This window comes from Scyliorhinus torazame, chromosome 11, assembly GCF_047496885.1.
Source record: "Scyliorhinus torazame isolate Kashiwa2021f chromosome 11, sScyTor2.1, whole genome shotgun sequence".
Classification (NCBI taxonomy): domain Eukaryota; kingdom Metazoa; phylum Chordata; class Chondrichthyes; order Carcharhiniformes; family Scyliorhinidae; genus Scyliorhinus; species Scyliorhinus torazame.
The window spans coordinates 143,984,231-144,010,234 of record NC_092717.1 but is presented as its reverse complement, the minus strand read 5'-3'; the positions used below and the strand labels follow the sequence as shown (position 1 = coordinate 144,010,234).

General features: G+C 52.1%; 1 protein-coding gene across 1 annotated transcript in view; it reads right to left on the bottom strand.

The window, feature by feature from the left end:
- Positions 1 to 26,004, bottom strand: part of LOC140386016 (ras-related protein Rab-10-like) — a 99,734-nt gene that overhangs the window by 25,317 nt on the left and 48,413 nt on the right. The window lies entirely within an intron of this gene.

The window sequence follows — 26,004 nt, the reverse complement described above, 5'->3', positions numbered from 1 at the left end:
CCAATTATCACCACTTAAGCTCCATTTCCATTAATTCATGGGAGCCACATCATATCCAACGGCCTCCTGTCATTCAGCTGCCTCCCCAGCAAGTGGTCACGCTGGCGCCAATCAGTACTCCTCTTGAAAAAAGTGAACCTAGCAAAAGGGCTTCTGTGGGGAGCCGAGGAGTTGAGTAGCCATCTAGCCCAGGGGCGTTGGGATTGCCGCCCTTGTGCTCGGCGGGGGAGGGGTGGGGGACCCTCGGCTGGGGGTTTGGGACCCTGCGCAGGGTTGGGCCGCTATTGGAGGGTGGGAGGATACTGGTTGTGCACAGGGGTTTTAATGTGTAATACAGGTCCCCATTTTCCCGATAGTGCCCCCCCCCCCCCACCCCCAACCGCCACTCCCCTCCCCACCCCACCCCCTACCTATCCTTCCCCACCCCCTCTCCCTCCCTGGTGCCCTCAGTGACCCTCACCATGCTTGGCACGCTACGTCTAGGTGTCTCCCCCGGATGCACATCTGAGGTGGAGGCAGGAGGCTGCTTACCTCGTCCCGTGGCCTTCGATACTGTGGGCGTCTCTGGGGGCTCTGAGGCCGGAGGGCTCAGGCTCACTTGTCAGCAGCATATGCACAGCTGTGCTGCCCTGTCCTGTGTGCTGACTTCGAGACACGGCCTCATCAGAGGGGTGGAAGTCAGGGGAGCTGGTGGCCACCATCTCCACTCCGTGGGGCGGGTCGGGGTTAGCACTCAGCGCTTCCTCCTCACGCCCGGTGCCCAAAGGGCCCTGGGGTTGACTTTGGGACAGAGGGGCAGCAGGTTTGAGCCCCTGCTGCCTCTGCATCATCTGGCTCTGCCAGCCCTGGCGGTTCCCTAATGGTCTGCACCATCGAGTCAATGTCCTTGGCGATGTTCCTCAGTGACTGGGCCAAGTCCCGCAGCACTTCGGCTATTCCCATCTGAGAGCAGGACATGTCCAGTAGAAGCTCATCAAGGTCAGCCTGGTCCTGGGTGACATCCCCCAGCGAGGCAGATATTCTGTTGAGACCCTCAGCCACAGCCGTCATCGACTGCATGACGCCTTGGACACCTTCACTAATGGTGCTGACGTTGTGCACCAGGCTTTCCACTGTGGTCGCCATGCTAGCAGTGTTGGCTTTGGTGCCACGAATTGCCGGTGACATCTCCTGCACTCATAGCCTCTGGGACTCCTGCAATCGGCTATGGATCTGCTGGAGTGACAGTGACACTGACATCCCCCCCCCCCCCCCCCCCCCCTCCGAATGTCCCTGCTGTTCCCTATCAACTCCAACAGCTCCGGGTCAATCTGTTCCACAGGCTTAGTATCAGGCTGGGACCCAGCTGGGTCTTGGGATCCAGCAGACCTCCGACTGCTCTTTTGCCTGAGGATTCCTGCCTCCACCTGATGTGCATCAGCAGCTGTGTCGTGCTCACCAGATTGTGCACGCAAAGCATGTTCACTGACATGTTCCACCGAGGAGTGTATATCTGCGCTGGTGGAGGGTGGGAATGACAGCTGTGCTGCGACTATAACGGTTGCATCCTCGGATCTCTCCTCCGAGGTGGTCTCCTGGGAGGCTGGAGAGGGGGCCGCCAGGGATGGGCTGGTGCCATCTGGAGGACCTGCAGGTGAATGGACATGTGGTCAGTGGGAAGGATGGGTCAGTCAGTCAGTAAGACAATAACAACTCAGGTTTGACAATTCCCCTGGGTGAAGCCTGGTGGTTCCTCACCTCTGCGGCATCCGCTAGCCTCCACGTGGGTGATCTGTCCTTGGCCACCCCAGTCACCTCTAGGGCTGCTCCTCCAAGGAGGTGAGGATTCTTAAGTCCATCACCCCTCTGCCAGTCTGGGCCCTCTCCCAACGATTATGGGAGAGCTATTCCTGAGGAAACATCGTTAGCCACATGCATGGTTCACAGTGGTGTGGAGTGTGAAGGGAGAGTTTGGGGGGGGGGGGGGGGTCTGGAGGGAGGGCTGGGGTCACATGGGGAGTTGGGGGGAGGATGCTCCCTTGGAGGGATGTGTCTACTCACTCGTGCTGCCCGGTGTAGGACACAGACCTTTTTTGGCACTGGTGCCAGTCCTCCTGGTCACACTCCCCGAGCTCACAGCTGCCATCACCTCATGCCAGGCAGCACTGGCTGCCCTATGGCTCACCATCCGGGACTCTCAGGGGAACAGGACATCCCTCCTAGCCTCCACTGTGTCTAGGAGCCTCTCCAGGTCAGCATCCCCAATCTTGGGGCTGGTCTCTTCGGCACCATTGTTGCGAGCTGGATGGGGTTGGTTGAGTAAGTGCAGCTAAAGTGCTGCTCGACCTTGTCAGCAGGGGGTTGGCGAGCACGGTCCTGGCTAATCAACTGGTGAGCCCTCATATGCGACGAGAAGCCCTTGACGCCTCATTAAGTGGACCAATTAACATTGACTAGCAATTCCCGCTCGCTACCACACAGCTGCCAAGAAGATGCTTTATGGACAAGAGCACGATTAACAGCGGGAATGGTTGTCCAGGAAGTGTGGCTGAGGCCAAGTCACTGGATCCAGTTTTTCCAGAGAATCACGACCTATGTTTACAAAGAGATGCCTAATGAAACTTTGTTATGATTTCTGAATATTCCCTCGAGAGTAGACAATTTGAGACATTGGGTTATATTCTCCATCAGTGGTATCCTCTGTTTCACCGGCAGTGCACTCACACCCACGGATTTTGCGATAGTGAGGGGTGCCCACAATGGGAAACCCCATTGGCCGGCTGCCGGGATGCAGAATCCCTCTGCCGGTGAGGGCACACCGGACCAGAAAACGGGTGCGGCGGGACGGAGAATCCCGTCTATTATGTTTAGACTTAGGTAAGCAGGTCATGGGATCTGCGTGGGATAGAGATGGTGCAATTAATAGGAGGAGCCAGGTCTCTAGGATGCATTTTTGGCTGTAGGATCTTTTAGTCTGACAAGGGCAGGAGGATTTACATGTTGTGCCCTGATGGGTCTCTCTCTACTATTCTGAAAGGAAGTCTCTACACAATAGTACAGCAAGTATCCCTGTGTTTTCTATCTTTCTTTACCAGTGGCTTTTGACCAGCAATGGAATTTGCTTAATTGGAATTGGAGAAGGTACAAGTTAGTCGTTAACGTGTTTCCTTTTATTTATAACTATTAATTGAAAAGCTTTTTTTTGTGATGTTAATGTGGTTACCCCTGTGTTAATAATGAAGTTTGTTTTGATATTTGTCAGTGAAATCACTCCTGGAGCGAAGTTTCCTTTCCTCAGTTTTACAAATTGAAAAATTGTTGAGGTTTCACCCGGTTTCCTAACATAAATTAGGGTCTGGTCCAGCACCGTATCAATTCCAATAAATGTGTTTTTTTGGTGGGGCTTGGTTCCCTATGCCAGCCCATCCAAAGTTCCCTATCCAGGATCACCCTACCCACCCCCTCAGAAGCAGTGGCTAGAGTTGCCACTTATGTAATTGTTCAGCTGCCAAGAAGATGCTTTATGGACAAGAGCACGATTAACAGCTGGAATGGTTGCCCAGGAAGTGTGGCTGAAGCCAAGTCACTGGACCCAGCAACTAAATACTACAATGGGAAAACAATTGGCTCGGTATTCGGAAAGTTAATGGAATGAATAGGTTTAAATGTCTTTTCCATCTGAATCTTGAGATTTAATTTGAATGCAGACTCTGTAGAATTCCATATAAGTGAAGAGTATTGTTATTTTTTCCTTTCTGTCCTGTCATGTGTGTCAGTGGTTTTGCTACAGGGTGATGTTATGTGGCATTATCCACTATTGCTGACTTGCTTACTGCAAAGAGGAAGCACGGTGCGCAAGTCTCTACTGCCAGTACATACCTTTTGTATCATCAAGACTTTCTGTAGTGCTCTTCATGGTGACACATGGCAACTAGGCATACTACAACTCTAGGCTGAACTGCAGGGGATCTCAAGCAGCTTTGGCTGCCAGAGATGTGATATACAGGCCCACTGATGTATGGACACGAACTGGCATCCATCAACGAGATCCCAGATATCGGTCAAAAAGCACCCTTGTGGGCCTGGCTTGAAAGAGGCACAGAATTGGAGTGTGCTGGATGGCTGGTGATCTATTTCAGCAACTCCTACAACTGAGTGTCTCCAGACGTAAGGGTACTTGCTCTTCGTCAGGGTTCAGTCTCTAAGATCAAGAGGGAGATGCAGATGATAGGCAAGTCTGTGTCTTCAAATCTTGCCCAGGCTGTCCAGCCAAATAACAAACGGAGAGCATCCTTCATTACTCTTAAGTGAGGCGACCAACATCAGAGGTGACAGTTTACTGGTTAGAAGCCAGCTCGACTGGCAGGAGGGAAGGGTTGCCCTCAAAGGTGAGAAGAATGATCACATTCTATTGGTCTTTCACTACCCTCCTCAGGTTGGGCAGTACCCAGCCAATAATGAACTGACCCTCCAATTTTTGCATTCCTGCATGGTTGTGTGAGGATTAGGGAACCTATCCTGACAAATATAAAGTAAATGGTTACCCAAGAAACAAAAGATGAACTCTTCAGCCTGAACGTCGGAATGTCTGGCATGAGGGTTTCCAGTCAACAGAAAATGTACAGAAGATGGTGTTGACCAACTGTGAGCTACACAAGTTCAACATTGCCATTCTTGGTCTCCAAAAGGCGAGCTTAACCAATACTGGATCAACACATAAGGCCAATTATATCATGTACTAATATGTCAATCGCACAAATGACTACTGTGAACATAGATTGGGCTTTGCTGCCAATTGAGCCTGTCACAACTTCGGAAAGCTGCATACCTTTTCAGCTACCATCAGATGGAGATTTTGTCACCACTGTCTGCACTTATGCACCAGCCTTATATGCCAATGCCATAAACTCAATTGATTAGCCAACAGAGACAATGTGGCTTCAGAATAGGTATGAACCTCTCCCTATGTCAGCTTCAAAAGAAGTGCAGGGAGTAGCAAACACCACCCAACCTTATTTTTGTGGATCTCACCGTGAGCTGGATGGGCCTCTATTAAATATTAAAGAAAATCAGCTGTTCACACAAGCTTGGCAGTCTTACTCAGTCCTTCCATGATAACATGCATGGCACCATACAGTTCCATGACTCCAACTCTGACATTTTGTCATCAAGAATGGGGTAAACCAGGGCGAATGGAGGATCCTGCCGATGCAGAATCCAGCCCTATATCTTTCAAAAATTGCTTGTTCAGCACCAAAAGTGCAGCAGGTGATCTCATCTGACCTCACCGAAGTTCTGAGGCTGCATTCCCATCGGACTGGATTCTCTGTGCCTGAGACATGGGGCGGGATTCACCATTCCCGACGCCGAATTCGTAATCGGTGATCGGGGGAGAACACCTTATGAAATCGTGGGCGGCGCCTATTTGACACAGATTTTGTATGCTCCTCCCCCTCCGAAATGGCGTCATCGCGACGGGTGCCAAACGCTGTTGGGACGGCCTAAGCGCGTCACCTGAAGGCCCCCCCCCCGATGCTTTTCCCCCGATGGTTTAGCACAGGGCTAAATCGCTGGCTTTGAAAGCAGACCAAGGCATGCCAGCAGCACGGTTCAATTCCCGTACCGAACTTCATTTGAAGCCTACTTGTGACAAAAAGCGATTTTCATTTCATTTGAAAAAGTGGAAAACCTGAGTCCAACTCGCCACAGGTGAGGCTACTTCTGGTTTAACCAGAGTGAGTTTGGGATTTGGTGAGTAATTCATTTTTGCAGGGGCAGATCAATAACTAGAATATTTTGATGTGTTGGTGTGCCTCAGATTTTATAATCAAGTAAGACTTAACGATCATTGGCTGGGTTTCTCAGAGCTTGGTAAATCCAATAGTTTAAAGAAGGCGAAAGCTTCGGGCTGTAGTAGATAACTGCGCTTCTAGCCCCGCCTGGACTAGCTAGCACAGGAGCGCTCGACCCCTCAAGCAAACCTGCTATGATTTGTCTCCCTTCCATGATGTCCAGACCTCAACTGCGAATAGCTGACCTCCCCGTAATCCCTCTTCTTCCAGATTTCTCTTCTCACCATGTGACTGAGCCCATCCTGCAATGGATCCCAATTGTCTCAATTGCCAAGAATGATCCCCAGCAATAAAATATTTCTAATGAGTTCCTGTTGTTAGATGTGGCAAGACATTTCAATTCCCTCATTTCCAGGTTTCTTGGCTGCTGACAGATGTCCCTGCTCCCTCCCCACCTCCTTTTAAATATCGGAGCCCCGCATTTAAAAAATATTGAACTCCCAACACAGTATACAGCATAATCAGGAAACTACTCATAGTAAAAAATTTGGATGAGCATGGAAGCCACAATTCCTATCACAAATTCCTGATTTACTGTTCAAAATTAAATTTAGATCCAAATTCAGACTGTTCTGTTTGGAATAAAGTATTCCAAATATCCAATTGCAAATTTCAAAATTGTGTGATAGCATTTTACACCATTATGGTTTTCATTATGGCTGTTGCATCTTAGTCTTCTGAACCTCCCCAAAAGCAACCTAAATTTAGAATTTAAATAAACACTTGCATTTTTAAAGCACCATTCATGATCGCACGACATTCACAGACACCCCTGTCACCTCCAGGACGTGTTCCTCGAAGGTTGTGAGGATTCTCACGCCCTCCGCCAGTCTGGGCCCTCTCCTGCAGATTGTAGGAGAGCTTCTCCTGTGGAGACACAGAGAGGGCATTGATTGCCGCCTGCATGGTTCAGAGTGGTGGGGTGAGTGGTGAGGAAGGTTTGGGGGGGGCGAAGAGGGTTGAAGGGGTGGTGAAAGGAGGGTCGGGGGGCCGCATGAAGAATTGGGGGGGTGGAAGGTAGAAGACCTGGAGAATAGAGCTCGCCGGCAGAACTTAAGAATTGTCGGTCTCCCAGAAGGGGCTGAGGGGGCTGATGCTGGCGCGTTTGTGGCGAGTATGTTTCAGAAGCTTCTGGGGGAGGGGGCTTTTCCCCGACCGTTGGAGGTGGACAGGGCGTACAGGGCCATGGCGAGGAAGCTGCGGCTGAGGGACCCCCCAAGGGCGATGGTGGTCCAGTTCCACAGATTTTTGGACAAGGAGTATGTTCTCCAGTGGGCCAAGCGTACGCGGAGCTGCAAATGGGACAATAGCATCTTGCGTGTTCCCGCCAGCGAGGTACTCCACCAGCCCCGTGGTGGTGGCGGCCTTGAGGATTTGGGATCAGTGGAGGAGGTACGTTGGAGCAGTGGGAGCATCGGTCTGGTCCCCAATATGTGACAACCACCGGTTTGCCCCGGGGAGCTTGGATGGGGGGGTTTAGAGTATGGCGAAGGGCGGGAATTGAGAGGATGGGGGACCTGTTCTTAGAGGGGAGCTTCACTAGCTTGAGGGTGCTGGAGGACAAGTTTTTGCTGGCAAGGGAGAACAGATTTAGATATTTACAGGTGCGGGACCTTCTGCGCATGCAGGTGTCATCCTTCTCACTCCTGCCACTAAGGGGGATGCGCCAGGCTCAGCTTGATCCAATTCAAGGTGGTCCACCGGACCCACATGACAGTGGCCCGGATGAGTAGATTCTTTATGTCGGAGGACAAGTGTGTGCAAAATGTGCGGGATGACCAGCGAACCATGTTCACATGTTCTGGGCGTGTCCAAAACTTAGAGGATATTGGCAGGGGTTTGCGGACATAATGTCGAAAGTATTGAAAACAAGGGTGGCAATTCGTCCAGAGATGGCGATTTTCGGGGTGTCGGAAGATCTGGGAATCCAGGAGGAGAAAGAGGCAGACGTTCTGGCCTTTGCTTCCCTGGTAGCCCGGAGATGGATACTGCTAGCTTGGAGGGGCTCAAAGCCCCCGAAGTCGGAGATCTGGTTAACTGACATGGTGAGCTTTCTCGGCCTAGAGAAGATTAAGTTCGCCTTGAGAGGGTCACTGTTAGGGTTCGCCTGGAGGTGGCAACCATTCATCGACATCTTCGTGAAGAATTAATCGTCAGCAGGGGGTGGGGGGGTGGGAGGGGGGGTTAGGGTAGCATAGAATAGGGGGTCAATTAGGCGGGTCTTGGCAGGATGGGAGTCGTGATTGCACTATGTTTATTGTTCTTTGTACATTGTTTTTATACTGTTGCTGTTTATAATGCCAAAAATACCTCATTAAAATTGTTTATTAAAAAAAAAGCATTGGGGGGGTGGATGCTCGTGTGCAGATGGAACGGTCTCGGGGGGAGTGGGTGGGGGAGGGGGCGTTCGTGTCAACTCACTCGTGCTGCCTGGTGTAGACACTGGAGGCCAGTCCTCCTGGTCACGCTTCCCGACCTGACAGCCGCTGCCACTTCACACCAGACATCCCTGGCCACCTTGTGGCTTACCCTCTGGGTCCCTCGGGGGGAACAGAACATCCCTCCTGGCAACCACCACATCCGCAAGGCTCCCGAGGTCCGCATCGCCAAATCTTGGGGCTGGTCTTCTCTGTGCCATGGCAGCAGGCTGAGTGGGGTTGGCTGTACAAATGCTGTTTAAGTGCTGCTTGACCTTGTTAGCACGGGGCTGGCAAGGGCGGTCCCACCGCATCGGCTGGCGTGCCTTCATTTGCGGCGTGAAGCCCTTAGGACCTCACTAAGTGCACCAATTAATGTTGAATAACATTTCCGGCCTCGCCGGGCTGAGCAGTGGGAAGCTTGTGGAAGTTCCCGCTCGCTACCACACTTAGAAACCTTTCCGGAGAATCGTGCCCTCAGACCTGGAGTGAAAAGTTGGGGTGTGTGGGGAGTAATGGGAGCAGTGCCAAAATAAAACAAACTAGCAGGATAGTAACCGTCACTATTCCATTGTTAAAGTTCACATTACCCATGTTATTCTCTAAGTCTGAATAAAGATTGTAGACTTCCAGTTAACACAAATACTTTATTAAGTGAGTTTGTTCTGTTTCCAGAGCTTAACTAGATATAATACAGTCAAGAGGTATGACCAGTGAAGCTAAGGTAAACTGCCTATGCTGAGCTGTCCCTGTCTGCTGCTGCTCACTAGTCCTGTGCTTCTGAACAAGGCGGTTCCTCCCTTGGGCTGGACCCTTTATACCCATCTCTGATGCTGCCCTCTAGTGATGCTGTGGCTGTTACATCTGTCTGTAGTCCCTGGTGTATGTGCAGATGTATGTACAGATCACTACATTACCTTTACACATATTGGCACAAATCAACAGAAAAAAATCAACGTCTGGTTTTGGGCACATTTAACAGGGAGTCTCTCAGCGGCTGCAGTGCTGAGTAACACCCCGTACTCAGCGGCACTTTGCCATTTCCTTTGGCCTTGGGGGGTTTCTCTCTGCCACGGGCACACTTGATCATTCCCTGCTGCCAGCGGAAAAACTCCTCGCAGATGAGAACGCTATTTGCCTGGCTACCCACACCTTTCTCCACCCCCCACCACGGATTTCGACCCTCTCTCAACCTTCCAACCTCCGGAAAGCCCCAAGGAACACCCCCTCACACCCCCCCCAACATGGTAAGGCCCCTCGGACCTGATCCCTGGCAGTGCCAAACTGGCACCTGGGAAACTTGGCAGTGCCACACTGGAAAGTCAGGCCCACTCTAAAGGGAACCTATCAGCCTTCAAAGTGGATGCAACTAGTGTTAGCCCTGAGAGAACAAGCTTGTAGGGAATTAACACAGAGACTGTATTGGGAGAGCGGCACATGGTTCACCCTTCATGAAGGCATGCTACAGCGGTGTTAGCCAGGAAGGACTGGAAGTCACTGGAGGAGGAGGTCTGCTCGACAAATCAGAGACCCTGGAAGTCACCAGAGAGGTCTACTGCCGGAAGTGCCTCAATGACCTTTTGCAGTCTGACCAAATGAGTAACACACAAAGCCATGGGGAGTTCTTAAAGGATACCTCTGAACTGGAGGGCCACGAGGCAGGCAGTATGTGGGAACATGGAGAAGATATGTGCCTGGTGCCAATTCTCACCCAAGGAAAAGGCTCAAAGTAGTATAGGTTTAGGTGGATGCCCATGTAATCCCAGGTGACTGTGATGCCAAGATCATCACATCTGAATATGAATCTTTTTTTCTTTTTTAAAAAATTTTAGAATATTCAATTCATTTTTTCCAATTAAGGGGCAATTTAGCGAGGCCAATCCTTTTTGCACATCTTTTGGGTTGTGGGGGCGAAACCCACGCAAACACGGGGAGAATGTGCAAACTTCACACGGACAGTGACCCAGAGCCAGCATCGAACCTGGGACCTCGGCGCCGTGAGGTAACCGTCCTAACAACTTGCACCACTGTGCTGCCCTGAATATGAATCATGATGTCAGGTGTTGAGGTTAACCATAGCTGAACTTTCAACTTCATATTGCAGGAAAAAGATCACACATTGCCCATGAGAGTAAGCCATTCAGGAGCTTACCTGGCAAAATTGAGGCCCATGGATGAGAAGGCCCTTAACCTTGGCAGGTGGCCACAGAGCAGGCAGCCAGCAATGGCGGGATTGATATACAGCAGAGAGGGTGATTCATTCAATACTTCATGAACACACCTTGGAGCAGTTATTTTCAAACCCAGGGTCGCGGCCCGTGGGTCGGTCATGGGCGGGTGTCGGGAGGATCAAGGGGCCATGCGTTGCGGTGTTGACAGTCGCGGGGCCGTGCATCATGTCATTCCTGATCGCAGGGCCATGCATCGCGGTGTTCCTGGTCACAGTGCCATGCGTCGCGGCATTTCCAATCGGGGGGCCATGTGTCGCGGCCTTCCCAAACATGGTAGGTTGTGCCCAACAACATGATTGGCTTTTAAAATTGCCGGCTGCAATCGGTTTACAGAATGCCGGCTGTTCCGTGCATCCGCCCCCCTTCTGCAGTGCGCAGGCCCAGAGCCCAGCGGTGCAGAACGCCTCCTCCTGACGTCAATGCCTTTTGACCCAGAAGCAGATTTGTTTTTAATTGCTGGAGTCTTCCTGCCTGGAGCGGTGGCAGTGAGCTAGTCAGGCACCCTGTACAATGACATCACATGTTCTGGGCACGAGAGCAATTCCTCCATTTATCAGCTGCCAGCAGTGCTGGTGTGGGCTCCAGGGCCTCTGGTGAACAACCCATGAAGAAGAAGCTGAAAACAGGAACAAAGCAGCATAAAGATGATTTCTTGAGGTGTGGGTTTATTAATTGTGCCACTGCAAATCAGGATTCAAAGTTCATGTGTGTTATATGCAGGGACGTACTGGCAAATGAAAGTTTAAAACCCTCAATACTTCAAAGACATTTTAAAATGAAGCATGGCAAGTTTGAGGACAAACCTATTGATTTTTTTCAACGGATGCAGTGAGATCTTAAATCATCAGCTGAAGTCCTTAGCAGAAATGTAACATTGAGTAACAAAGCAAGTGAGGTCGTGAGGACCAAGCAGACTCACCTGTCACATTAAAGGAAGTGAAAATGGTGGGTCGCCAGGTTCGTGCAGCGTGGGTCGCAAAGGTCAGCCGGCATGGGTCGCAGAGGTCAGCCGGCATGGGTCCTGAAGGACGGCTGGTTGGTAAAAATGGGTCCCAGGCAAAAAAGTTTGAAAAGCACTGCTTCAGAGCAGCTCCGACTTTGTGAAACTGTATTCAGTAGATATGCTGCCAGATATCCGATGAAGCAGCTGCTGAGACGGAGAAGGTTGAATAACTGATGCTTCCTGTCTTACTCAGGGCCAATGCCAGAGGATTATCAATTGCTGAATGTGGAAACAGTGGCAATCTCAGAAAATGATGCACTCTGAAGATCCACTGTCACAGGAGTTAAGCAGCAACCTCCACTACTGCAGATACACATACCTTGTTGGTGGGGCTCCAGGCAACTTTAGAAGGGATGGCAGAAGGTGAATGGGAACAAGAGCGGCAGTGCCGCTTGTGGGAAACTCCCATTGGGGGATGGAGGACTACCCTAGCCATATTACCCAGCCAAAGATGCTGAGCCTCAAAGGCCATACATACATTTGGTACTTCTAGAGCAGCAATGGGAGATCTGGCAGTTTCCTGAGGCAGTGGGGTCCTTTCAAGAGTGTTGCTACATCTCAAGAAAGGAACTCATGAGCTTCTCCATTTGAAGAGTGGCTAATCTCTTGAAGAATCATATGCAGTAGTCTGCAGAATGGATACAGTAGCGACAAACTAACATTAAACAGATTGGATGATGTATTCTGTCGCACTGACCCGTCCATTAATTTGCTGGCACATGGATGCATGCATGCCCAATCAGGTGTTTTCTTGCAGCTGATAAGTCCAGACATGCACGTGTGCCATGAAGAGGAAGGAGGAGATGATGTCAATGGTGCTACTAACTCAAGGGAACCCATCCTCTGAAGCCGCCCCCTCTATCCATCTGACAGAAACATACAATAAGTCTCATGCCCCCATGATTGAGGGTCTCACTGCATAAATGCAGTCAATGTAGCCTATTACAGTACCTCACACAGACTGCGACCCCAAGGAAGAGTGCCATAGCCACTTCAGTTGCCAGAATACCTTTTTGAGCAGCCTGTTACCACATCTTCTCCAGCTACAGGAACAGCAAGACAGAGGAGCTCTTGCAAAAGGGCAGAGAATCAGTGGTAACTAACACTGATTTCACCTGGGTGCAGGTTATAAAGTCTTTGTTCAATGCATGCATTTGAATGTAATGAAATGGGCTGTGGCCAATACCCAACATGTCATGTTTTTGTTTTGGGAAATTGTGACCTAATCAGAAGATCCTTTCTCTATGTGAGGTCTGAGAGTGACACGATGCAATGTGTGCTCACAGTAGACTTGCTGCATCGTGAGTGCTCACCTTCATGAGAAATGGATGTGAGGGTGGAGTCTGGGTAGAGGCTGCTACATATAAATTGCTTGCCTGGATTAGATGCTCCCATTGAAGGATATGCCATTCTCTGGAGAAGCATTCCTGGATCAGGATATCCCAGGCTTCCCTGGCATCTTGATTAATGTGTTACAGCAGAAGGCCATTCTCTGACTGGCTTTGCTGCACCACCACCTGGCCTTCTTCAAAATCCTCATCCTCTAATGGGGCAGAGCATTCTTCCTCATGGACCTCCTCCAGATCCACTTCTCTCTCTGTAAAGCTATGTTGTGCATAAACATCAATGATTTGGGAAATCCTTCCAGAGCCATTCTGCAGGGCAATCCTACTCGTCAAGGCACTGGAACCACAGATTCAGGAGTCCGATGACCCTGCTCAGTGTTGGTCCTTTTTGCAACACGGTAGTCATTATATCCCTCCTGTGCCTCAGTTGTGGGGTTTAGCATAGGAGTTAACAACCATTACGTAACCAGGCATCCTTTGTCAGCCAGGAGCCAACTACAGAGGCTGTGTGATGGGATAAGGAGCTGCACCACTGCAACTTCCTTAGGAGAAATTGTGACAGCTGTGACTTGCCGCACACATGAAGCAACTGCTTACAATGGTCACACACCAGCCACACGTTTAATGAGTTGAAACCCTTCCTGCTGATGAATGCTCTGGAATAAGATGACTGGACTTTGATGACCACATGGGTGCAGTTGGTCTCATCTTTCAGCTGAGGGAATCCTGCCATTTCGACAAACCCCACAGCCCTCTGGCTGCATCTGTGTTGAAAACCAATTCACTCTCATCATGTGCATCAGTCATCTAAGAAATGCTGATGTTAATAGGCTTTTGAAAGATCCCAGGGAGGTCTATTGCCCATCTTGGAAATGAACCAGGTGCTAGAAAGTTGAACGTCACTGTCAGCTTGACAGCCATTGGAATAAAATGTCCACCTGCACCCTCTGGTTCAATATCATCCTCCAGGAATGTGTACACCTCAACCACCAATTGCATTGAAAAGTGCAGCTGTCGGCATCATTGCTGCTCCAACATGCTCAAAGAACTAAAATAAAAGCAAAATAATAATAATCTGTATTATTGTCACAAGTAGGCTTACGTTAACACTGCAATGAAGTTACTGTGGACACTAAAATAGAAAATAGGTCATCCAAAACTATTCAGCCCTATGTCCTAAATCGCACTAAGTCCCAGTCAACTATCAACCCTGATCTACATTTACTGGTCAAAACATGTGTCAATTTTAAAATTCTCATCCCTATTTTCAAATCACTCCATGAGTTTGCCCTTCCCTACCTCTGTAATCTCCTCCAGCACCTCAACTCTCTAAGATATCTGTCTAATTCTAGCCTCTTGAGCATCCAAGATTTTAATTTCTACATCAGGGCTGCTGAGAATTATCTCCACTGTCTTGAGTGTCTACTTCTCTTTCTTCCTTTAAGGCACTCCTAAAGCATAGCTCATTAACCAAGCATTTGGCTATTTTTAGATGTAGATTTATTGTCACGTCTACTGAAGTACTGTTTTGCGTACAGTCCAAGCAGATCGCTCCATCCATGAAAAACATAGAACATATGATAGATACACAATGTAAATACATAGACATAGACATCAGGTGAAACATACGGAGTAGAGTGGTAACAACAGTAGAGAAGTTGCATAGAGAGATCAGTTCAGTCCATAAGAGGGTCATTGAGGAGTCTGGTAACAGCAGGGAAGAAGCTGTTTTTGAATCTGTTAGTGCGCATTCTCAGACTTTTGTATCTTCTACGCGATAGAAGAGGTTGGAAGAGAGAATATCCAGGTGAGAGTGGTCTTTGTTATGCTGCCCATTTTCCCAAGGCAGCAGGAGGTGTCGACATTTCAATGGATGGAAGGTGGGTTCGCGTGATGGACTGGGTTATGTTTACAGGTCTTGGGCCGAGAGTTGCCATACCGTAGGGTTATCTACCCTAGTATGTGACTTGGTGTCTAATTTTTTAAATTATGCTCCTGTGTAGTGCCTCAGGACATTTTATTGCATTAAAGGTGCCATAGAGATATGGGGCGGGATTCTCCGGCTAAACACCGGGTCGGAGAATCGCCGGGGGAGGGCGTGAAACCCGCCCCCGCCATGTCCCGAAGTCTCCGCCACCAGAGATTCGGCGGGGGCGGGAATCGCACCGCGCTGGTCGGCGGGCCCCGCCGGTTCTCTGGCCCGCGATGGGCCGAAGTCCCGCTGCTGGAATGCCTATCCCACCATCGTGGATTAAACCACCTTTTGAACGGCGGGACAAGGCGGTGCGGGCAGGCTCCGGGGTCCTGGGGGGGGGGGGGGGGTGGGGGGCGCGGCGATCTGGCCCCGGGGGGGTGCCCCCACGGTGGCCTGGCCCGCGATCGGGGCCCACCGATCCACGGGCAGGCCTGTGTCGTGGGGGCACTCTTTTTCTTCCATCTTCGCCATGGTCTTCACTCTGGCAGAGGCGGAAGAGACCCCCTCCCCTGCGCAGAGATGATGTCAGCAGTCGCTGACGCTCCCGCGCATGCGCCGACCCGCGTCGCCCGGCGTAGACCTTTCGGCCCTGGCTGGCGTGGCGACAATGGCCTTTCCCGCCAGCCGGTGGAGTGCAAGCCACTCCGGCGCGGGCCTAGCCCCTCAAGGTGAGGGCTTGGCCCCTAAAGGTGCGGAGACCTCTGCACCTTTGGAGAGGCCCGACGCCGGAGTGGTTCCCGCCATTCCATTACGCCGGAACCCCCCGCCCCGCCAGGTAGGGTAGAATCCCGCCCATGTTCTTTGTTGAAGTTCTCTACCGAACAGCAATGCGGGAGTATATTCACTGCACAGACAGCAGTAGCACAAGAAGAACGCACATTCATGTCCTTCTCAAGGACAACTAGAGATGGGCAATAAAGGAAATAATTATAGAGCTGGGGGAAAGAACAGGGGTTTGGGACTAACTGGATAATTGTGCTGTCGGAGGCCACACATCTTAGTGTAACAAAGCCTCGATTGCATCTAACTCTCATCTTTGTGTAATTGATCGTGCATCAATTTATTACACCAAGTTTTCAGAAGATGGACCTCCGCATCAAGCGGACCCGCGTCGCCCGGCGTAGACCTTTCGGCCCTGGCTGGCGTGGCGACAATGGCCTTTCCCGCCAGCCGGTGGAGTGCAAACCACTCCGGCGCGGGCCTAGCCCCTCAAGGTGAGGGCTTGGCCCCTAAAGGTGCGGAGACCTCTGCACCTTTGGAGAGGCCCGACGCCGGAGTGGTTCCCGCCATTCCATTACGCCGGAACCCCCCGCCCCGCCAGGTAGGGTAGAATCCCGCCCATGTTCTTTGTTGAAGTTCTCTACCGAACAGCAATGCGGGAGTATATTCACTGCACAGACAGCAGTAGCACAAGAAGAACGCACATTCATGTCCTTCTCAAGGACAACTAGAGATGGGCAATAAAGGAAATAATTATAGAGCTGGGGGAAAGAACAGGGGTTTGGGACTAACTGGATAATTGTGCTGTCGGAGGCCACACATCTTAGTGTAACAAAGCCTCGATTGCATCTAACTCTCATCTTTGTGTAATTGATCGTGCATCAATTTATTACACCAAGTTTTCAGAAGATGGACCTCCGCATCAAGCCGGATCGCCTGCAGCTGCATCCGCAATCAGACAACGCCAAAAAGGACTTTGAACATTGGCTAGCATACATCGGGTCTGCGCCAGACCCAATTCCAGAAGCTCAGAAGATTCAGATCCTTTACACGCGTCTGAGCTCCAACGTCTTTCCACTTTCCAGGACGCGCCGACCTACGCAGACGCCATGGCATTACTGAAGGAAAACTACGCTCAGCGGACTAACATGCTCTACACCAGGCACCTCCTCTCCACTCGTCGTCAACTTCCTGGTGAGTCAGTGGAATTTTCAGGCGTGCCCTGATTCCCCTATTTAGAGACTGTGACTGTCAGGCCGTCTCGGCCACGGAACACTCGAACTTGCTCATGAGACGCGCTTTTGTTACGAGGATAGGGTCCGATTACATCCGCCAGCGCCACTTAGAAGGGGCCACGCTCGACCTCGCAGAAACCAAAAAGCTAGCGCTATCGCTTACGGTCGCTTCGCGCAACATCCAGGCCTACACCACCGACAGCGCGGTCCACCCTTCCTGTGCATCGTGGGCTCCGCAGACGGCCGCCCCATCGTGGACCCCACCAGCGACCGCCCCCTCAGCCAGCCCCACGCCTGTGCCGCGCGGCAGCCACCCAACCCCGGGGGCCCCAAATGTTACTTCTGTGGGCAGTCCAAACACCCCCGACAGCGCTGCCCGGCCTGGAGCGCCCTTTGCAAGGCCTGTGGCAAGAAGGGACACTTTGCTGCGGTGTGCCAGGCCCGCTCAGTCGCCGCTATTGTTCCAGCTCTCCCCACGTGCGGCCAGTGGGCGCCGCCATCTTCCCCTCCCTGGACCACGTGTGGCCCGTGGGCACCGCCATCTTGTTCGACCCCCACCACGTGCGGCCCGTGGGTGCCACCATCTTGTTCTCCCCAGGATTGTCACACGCTGCCATCTTGTTTTCCCCACGACACGTGCAGCCCGTGGGCACCGTCAGCTTACCAGGACCCATGCCCCCTGGGCACTTCATCTGGCCGCGCGCCGCCCGAACCGCCGACGACCAGCCGCATCTCGCCTCGGTCACGATTCACCAGTCTCGCCCACACAACCTGGCAACGGCTTCTACCAACGTGAAGATCGATAGGCACAGGATCTCCTGTCTGCTGGACTCCAGGAGCACCGAGAGCTTCATTCACGCCAAAACGGTAAGGCGCTGCTCCCTCGCGGTACACCCCGCTAACCAGAGAATCTCCCTGACCTCCAGGTCCCACTCCATGGCGATCCGGGGGTACTGCATCACCACTCTCACTGTCCAGGGCGTGGAGTTCAGCGGCTTCCGCCTCTATGTTCTCCCCAACCTCTGCGCTGCCCTGCTACTCGACCTGGACTTCCAGTGCAACCTCCAGAGCCTAACACTGAAATTCGGCGGGCCCCTACCACCCCTTACTGTATGCGGCCTCGCGACCCTGAAGGTCGACCCACCTTCCCTATTTGCAAACTTAACCCCGGATTGCAAACCCATAGCCATCAGGAGCAGACAGTACAGCGCCCAGGACAGGACCTTCATCAGGTCCGAGGTCCAGCGACTGCTTCGGGAAGGCATCATCGAGGCCAGCAAGAGCCCCTGGAGAGCCCAAGTAGTAGTTGTGAAAACTGGGGAGAAACACAGGATGGTCGTGGACTACAGCCAGACCATCAATAGGTACACGCAGCTCGACGCGTACCCCCTCCCACGCATATCTGATATGGTCAATCAGATTTCACAGTACCGGGTCGTCTCAACTGTGGACCTGAAATCTGCCTACCACCAGCTCCCCATCCGTAAGGCGGACCGCCCATACACTGCCTTTGAGGCAGATGGCTGCCTTTACCAATTTCATTAGGGTTCCCTTTGGCGTCACCAACGGGGTCTCGGTTTTCCAACGGGAAATGGACCGAATGGTTGACTGGTATGGGCCACTTTCCCATACCTGGACAATGTCACCATCTGCGGCCATGATCAGCAGGACCGTGACACCAACCTTGCCAAATTTCTCCTCACCGCCACTCTCCTCAATCTAACCTACAACAAGGAGAAGTGCGTGTTCAGCACGAACCGCGTAGCCACCCTCGGCTATGTGGTCCAGAACGGAGTTCTGGGGCCCGATCCTGACCGCATGCGCCCCCTCATGGAACACCCCCTCCCCCACTGCCCCAAGCCCCTCAAACGATGCCTGGGTTTTTTTTCTTATTACATCCAGTGGGTCCCAAACTATGCAGACAAGGCCCGCCCACTCATTCAATCCATTCTTTTTCCCTTAACAGCCGAGGCTCACCAGGCCTTCAATCGTATCAAGGCCGACATTGCCAAGGCCGCGATGCACGCGGTTTATGAAACGTTACCATTCCAAGTCGAGAGCGATGCATCAGACGTCGCTCTAGCCGCCACCCTCAACCAGGCAGGCCCGTGGCGTTTTTTTTCACGAACCCTACATGCCTCTGAAATTCAGCATTCCTCCGTCGAGAAAGAGGCCCAAGCCATCGTTGAAGCTGTGTGGCATTGGAGGCATTACCTGGCTGGCAGGAGATTCACTCTCCTCAACCGCCTGGTGAAGGCCTCCCGCCCCTTTGAACGCCTCAGCGTGGACTTCAAAGGGCCCCTCCCCTCCACCGACCGTAACACGTACTTCCTCAGTGTGGTCGATGAATATTCCAGATTCCCCTTCGCCGTCCCATGCCCCGATATGATGTCTGCCACCGTCATCAAAGCCCTCAACACCATCTTCACTCTGTTCGGCTTCCCCGCCTACGTCCACAGCGACAGGGGATCCTCATTCATGAGTGATGAGCTGCGTCAGTTCCTGCTCAACAGGGGTATCGCCTCGAGCAGCTACAACCCCTGGGGAAACGGGCAGGTGGAGAGGGAGAATGGGACGGTCTGGAGGGCCGTCCAGTTGGCCATACGGTCCAGAAATCTCCCAGCCTCCCCGCTGGCAGGAGGTCCTCCCCGACGCCCTTCACTCCATTTGGTCGCTCCTGTGCACCGTGACCAACGAAACCCCCCATGAACGTTTCTTTGCCTTCCCTAGGAAGTCCACCTCCGGGGTGGCGTTCCCGACTTGGCTCGCAGCCCCATACCCGTACTTCTCCGTAAACACGGATGACTCCACAAGGCGGACCTGTTGGTTGAGAGGGTACAGCTACTCCATGCCAACCTACAGTACGCCTACGTAGCCCCGACGGCCGCCAAGATACAGTCTCCTTCAGGGACCTGGCACCAGCTGGTTCCGCGCACTCACCCCCCCCTCCCCCTCCCCGGCCCGGCACCACCCCCCCCTCCCCCGGCGCACCCAGCCGCAACCCCCGCCCCAGGACAATCCGTCCTCCCCCTGCCCACACCCGGGGATAAAGAGGACTTCGACACGCTCCCGGAGCCACCGGAGACCAGACCGACACCGGAATCGCCGCCAGCACTGCGGCGCTCCCAACGGCAGATCAAGGCTCCGGACCGACTGAATCTGTAACATGACCTGGACTTTTAAAACATCATCACTCTGTATATAATTTTCCCCTCCACCCCGCTGGACTCAATGTTTTTTCTCTCTGTACTTTAAAACGTCTACCTGTATATAGTTCTCCACCACCCCCGCCGGACTCAATTTTAACAAGGGGTGAATGTGGTAGTCACCACTGATGTATATATTGTATATAGAGGATGTCGGTGTAGGTGCTTTACGGTAAGGCCCTGTACTACAGGTACAGGGGTAGTTCCCTGCCTGCTGGCTCTGCCCAGTAGGAGGAGTATAAATATGTGTGCTCCTTGTACAGCAGCCATTTCGCCAGCTGCTGTAGGAGGCCACACATCTTAGTGTAATAAAGCCTCGATTGCATCTAACTCTCGTCTTTGTGTAATTGATCGTGCATCAAGCCTCAGGACATTTTATTGCATTAAAGGTGCCATAGAGATATGTCCTTTGTTGAAGTTCCCTCCCGAACAGCAATGCGGGAATACATTCACTGCACAGACAGCAGTGGCACAAGAAGAACGCACATTCATGTCCTTCTCAAGGACAACAAGAGATGGGCAATAAAGGAAATAATTATAGAGCTGGGGGAAAGAACAGGGGTTTGGGACTAACTGGATAACTCTTTCAAATAGCTTGCACAGGCACAATGGGCAAAATAACTCCCTTCTGTGCTATAAGATTGTATTCTGTGAAATGTTGCCCTTCCTGTGAATTTTAACTCATAAGAGTTAATTTAAAAAAGAATAACATGCAGTGAGAAATAATTTTTATAAAGATACTTATAAATAGTAGTATCACGTTATATACCAGGGCAGTTTTTGGATAATAAAAGCAGGAAGCCTTTAGACTTTTGCATAAAATAATACCAGCTAGAATTACAATGCAATGCCATCTGGTGGCAACATTTGGACTCACCATATCACAATGTTCAAAAACATTCAGATAAGATCATGGGCGGTATTGTCTGTTGCCCAACGCCAATATTGTAATCGGTGATCGGGCGGAGAATCCCTATTTACGACCGAATGGCCAAGTTCCCGATGGTGCGGGACACATGCGCTCTGGGTTTTTGGGAATCCGGTGTGGCAGCTGCGGATTGTGTCCAGTGCTCCACAGTTGAGGGGAGGGGGGGGCGTGCTGCTTGCCGGGGGAGGGGGGGGGGGGCTTCGGCGAGGGCTGGGGTGTACTGGTGGGGGATGGCGAGGGGGGTGTCCAGGGTGACACTATCTGGCAGGCCACGCACAACTGGCGCCATGCTGTACTGTGTGACCGCCGCAGGTCGTCGCCGTGCGCATAGAATTCTCCGCCCATTTATTCTGTGGAGGCCGGGAGTTTTACGTGCCGCGGCTGCTAGCCCCTCACTGGTCAGAGCATCGGTGTAGGGGCGGCACCAACATTTTTGTCGTAAAACCAGGCATATCCTCCGGACATAGCCTCAAAATCGGAGAATCCAGCCCTATATTTATTACAATATAATTTATTATGTAGGCAAATGTGGAAACTAAGTGGCAGAACAAGGTCTCACATACTAAGTATGAAACACCTCTGATTAACAGATAGGGTTCTGTTATAACTCTAATGGTGGCCCCAGGATCAGGACTAAACGATTTCCTGTGATCTCCCCGGAATATGAACTTTCCCTTCAAGATAGGCAGGCCTTCCCCTTTAGGGGGGTGGGGTTTCCCTTTTACAAGGAGAGCCCAGTTGTATAGAAACTCCTGCCTAGCTGCATGCCGGGGAAGGGGATCCTTAGGGGGGTGGAGGAGTATTGTAATTGTATCGAAATAAACCTTGTTCTGTAATTTCTGCTGTCTTCTATTTATTCTGCCTACCATAGATTCAACACTGGCAACAAGGATTCAGGGAAGCTGCCGTCAACACTGGTTTCCACGCACCCGGCGTACCTTGTCCAGGCTTCGGCAGGCCCCACTATTAACCACCAAAATGCCACTCTTAGGAAAGCTGGAACCTTTTGATGCAGGAATAGACAATTGGGAGCAATATGTTGAACGCATGGACTATTTTTTTTGAATGAATGATATTACTGGCGATGCATGAAAAACTGTTAAATTACTGACGGCTTGCGGAGGGCCCACCTACAGTGTGACATCCCACTCACCCAAACGCCCCAAATTCCTGGTCATTCGCCACCCTGGTGATCCTGGTGGGGGAGCATTTCAACCCGAACCCACCTCACCGGTTCCACCCGGCTGCTCAGGCTAAGCTGAGCCGATGAGTGACCAGCTCGCCCGCCTCCAAAAACTGGCTGAGGCGTGCGAATTCGGAGTGACACTGAATGAGATACTCCAGGACCGTTTGGTATGTGGACTCTGCAATGTGGCCACGCAATGGAAATTACTAGCTGAGGCCCATCTGGTCCTGCAATGCGCAGTGGCGATAGCTATCTATAGGGAAAGCGCCAAACGAGGGGTCCAGGAACTCCAAGGACTGACAATGCTCAGTCTGGGATGCAATTACAAGCACCTATCACACTCATCTAGTCCTGAGGAGCCTGGCACTCGACAATGGGATACCTACCGGAGGAACACAGACTGCCATAAGAGGGCGGGGATGCCGTTGGACGTTCTCCCCCGACCAGGAGGAACAGGAATATGACACCAGCCAGCATGGGCCACAACAGGTCGCAGAAACCAGAGAGAGGAGGCACCACGAGGATCAACCCGTTCGTCAACCCACAAGGCGCGACCACCTCCCCACGTGACAGGGCTTATTACGTGGAGGATGCAGACAGCAGTTACACTGCGTGGCAGCGCCAAGAGTAGCGCCCATCCGGATTGCCCTGCACATTAATGGACACACAATCTGCATGAACTCGACACTGGAGCAGGTAGTCAGCTGCCATACGTTCAACCACATTCGGTCTGGCCTTCAATCGCTCACCCTGTCGGAGGCTGGTCAGAGAAAACCGCTGGAAATAGTGGGCACTTCAACGGTCCCGGTCGAGTATGATCAACAGTCTGCAAATTTTTCTCTGGTGGTAGTCCACAGGAGTGGTCCAAGCTTGTTGGGACATGACTGGCTACGCCACTTGTGGTTAGATTGGCAGTGGGTGTGCTGCATGCACCCACTGGCCTTAAGGGAGTTCTGCCATGGTTTCCAGGATGGCTTGGGCACCATAAAAGGAGTTGTGACCCGAATAAGTGTGAACCCCATGGCTCGACCGCGCTACTTACGCGCCAGACCTGTCCCGTATGCCTTACGACTGAAGGTGGACGCTGAGTTGGACGGATTGAGAACTTGGACATCATCCACCCGGTACTGTTCTTCAACTGGAGGGTTCTGGTCGTCCTGGTCATGAAACCGGATGGAACAGTATGCTTGAGTGGCGTCTATAAAATGACGGTCAACATGTGTCTCGACTGGACCGTTACCCGGTTCCCCAGATTGAGGACTTTTACACAAAGCTCAACGGTGGGCGCACATCTACAAAACTCGACATGAGTCACACTTACCTCCAGTCGGTCCTGGTCCCCAAGTCCAGACGCTTTGTAACAGTGAACATGCACAGGGGGCTATATGAATACATCAGTCTGCCCTTTGGGGTTTCTCCCACGTGTGTGATATTCCATCGAGTAATGGAGAACATCCTGTGAGGCCTCTCCCATGTGACGGTCTATCTCAACGATGTTCTGATCACGGGCTCGTCCGACCAGGAGCACCTACAAAACCTGGCTGATGTGCTGGAGCATTTTGAGGATGCCGCCGTCCGCCTCTGGTGGAAGAAATCTGTATTCAATGGCGCCATGGCTTGCACCCGGTGGAAGAGAAGGTACAAACAATTTGGCAGGCTCCTGTACCAGGTGAACTGCTAACCCACTTCAACCCATCCCGGGCCAATCCTATTGACCTGCAACGCTTCTGTGTACGCCATTGGAACTGTGCTGGCCCATGAAATGGACGATGGATCTGAATGGATTTGCCTCAAGAATGCAGAGAAGCGATTTGCCCAGATTGAGAAAGAGAGTTTGGTTATCGTAATCAGAGTCAACAAATTCCATCAATATGTCTATGGGCATCACTTCACTGTTCTCACGGACCACAAGCCTCTCCTAGGGCTCTTCAAGGAGGATCGGGCGATTTCTTTTCCCCCCCATCTCCGCCATTGCTTCCGCCCGCATCCAGCGATGGCCATTGCTGCTCGCAGCGTATGACTATGTGTTGCAGCACTGCTCCAGGACTAAGATTCCCCACGCCGACATGTTAAGTCATCTACCCCTGTTGACCAGGCCAACGACACCATCGACGGCCAGCAAGGTCATTGCCGCCTCCATTTTATGGACTCACTTCCGGTCATGACATCCCGCATCCGCGGGTGGACCCAGACTGAGTCTTAGCTTTCCCTCATCCGTCACATGGTGCAGTATGGGGCTCAGCACAGGGCTGTACCATAGGACTTAAAGGCCTAAGCCACAAAGATGCAGGAAAGATGTTTATATATATATATATATATATATATATAAATGATTCGATTTGATTTGATTGATTTGATTTATTATTGTCACATGTATTAGTAAACAGTGAAAAGTATTGGGCTGGATTCTCCATGACATCACATCGAAAACGAGGAACGCGATCGGCCAGAGAATCGGCTCCAACGCGGAAATCGGGCTTGATGGCGGTTTTGCGCCGAATCGTCATTCTCCGGAATCCCCAACTCGCCATAATCGCGGCGCCTGCAGCGTGGCCCCGAAGTACAGTACGCATCTCATTATCTGCCCTGACAACCGATTCTCCAGGGCCTCAGCGATTCCGTGCCGCGGCTGGGCCGATTTCCCGACAGCATGTTTCCAACGCCCAAAAACAATTGTGAAGCTGGCGTGCTGAGGCGGCTGCGAGAGGAGGTAGGAGTTGGCGTGGGGGGACTGCAGGCTCCCATATCGGACACTGGTCGTACTTTCTTAGTGGGGGGGCCCTGCCAGGCCAGGGGTGGAGCGGGGAAGGGGGGGGGGGAAATCAGTCCGAGCAGCCGCGGAGCCCCCGACCGGAGAGGGACAGTGCAAATGCACCGAACGCTGTTACGGCGGCTATCTTGCTGGCCACTCACTCCGACCCCTGGGTGGAAGCAGAGAAAACGGCCAGAAAACGGCCGTGTGGGTGGGTGCCCCCCCCGCCCCCCCGGCCATCCCCCCGCCCCGGACCGGGCATGCAGACTATCAGACTGTAAGACATACCTGCCAGATGATGGCACTCCTGGCACTACATGGGAATGGGGGGAGGACACCCGCTACCGGTGGCCGTCAAGGTGACGGTGGCACTGAACCTTTACGCGACGGGGTCTTTCCAGTCGGCGAGTGAGGACCTGTCTGACATCTCACAAGCATCGGCGCACAGGTGCATCCTTGCCGTGACCGACGCCCTGTATGCCGTTGCGGACCGGTACACCCAGCACCCTGTAGACCGCACACCGGGCAGCGGGGTTTGCTGCCATTGCCCGGATGCCCCGGGTCCAGGGGGTAATCGATGTGGTGCATGTCGCCCTACGCCATAAGCCACTACTTGCTGGAGGTGCTGTTGAAGAATACTCCAGACATTGAGGTAAGTTGAATGTATTTATTGAGAAATTAACAAAGCTTCTGAATACGTTCTGCACTCTACTGATCTGACTCCAGTAACACAGTAAACTTGACTAGCTATATAGACTTACTCTAAACCACATGTGGTGGTGTGACGGTGATACTTGCTACACGTGTCTTGCTCTCTAGATTTCTGCCAGTGGAAGGGGGTCAGGGCCTGTGTGTCTTGTCTTTTATAGTGGTCGTGTGATGCCCTCTTGTGGTGATGCCACCGCTGGGTGTTCTGATTACCAATTGGTTACATGTCTACATAGCATTACAACGGCAACCGGCGGATAACAGGCCGCTGTACACTAGCTGAAAGGGGTACCGATCCATGAATGTTCAGGTGGTCTGTTACCAACAGATGAGGATCCTGCACGTCTGCACCCGGTACCTGGGCAGTGTACATGACCTGTTCGTTTTGGCACAGTCTGTGATCCCCGACATGTTCGATGGACACCACCCCCCGGCTGCGAGGCTGGTCGCTGGGTGACAGGGATTA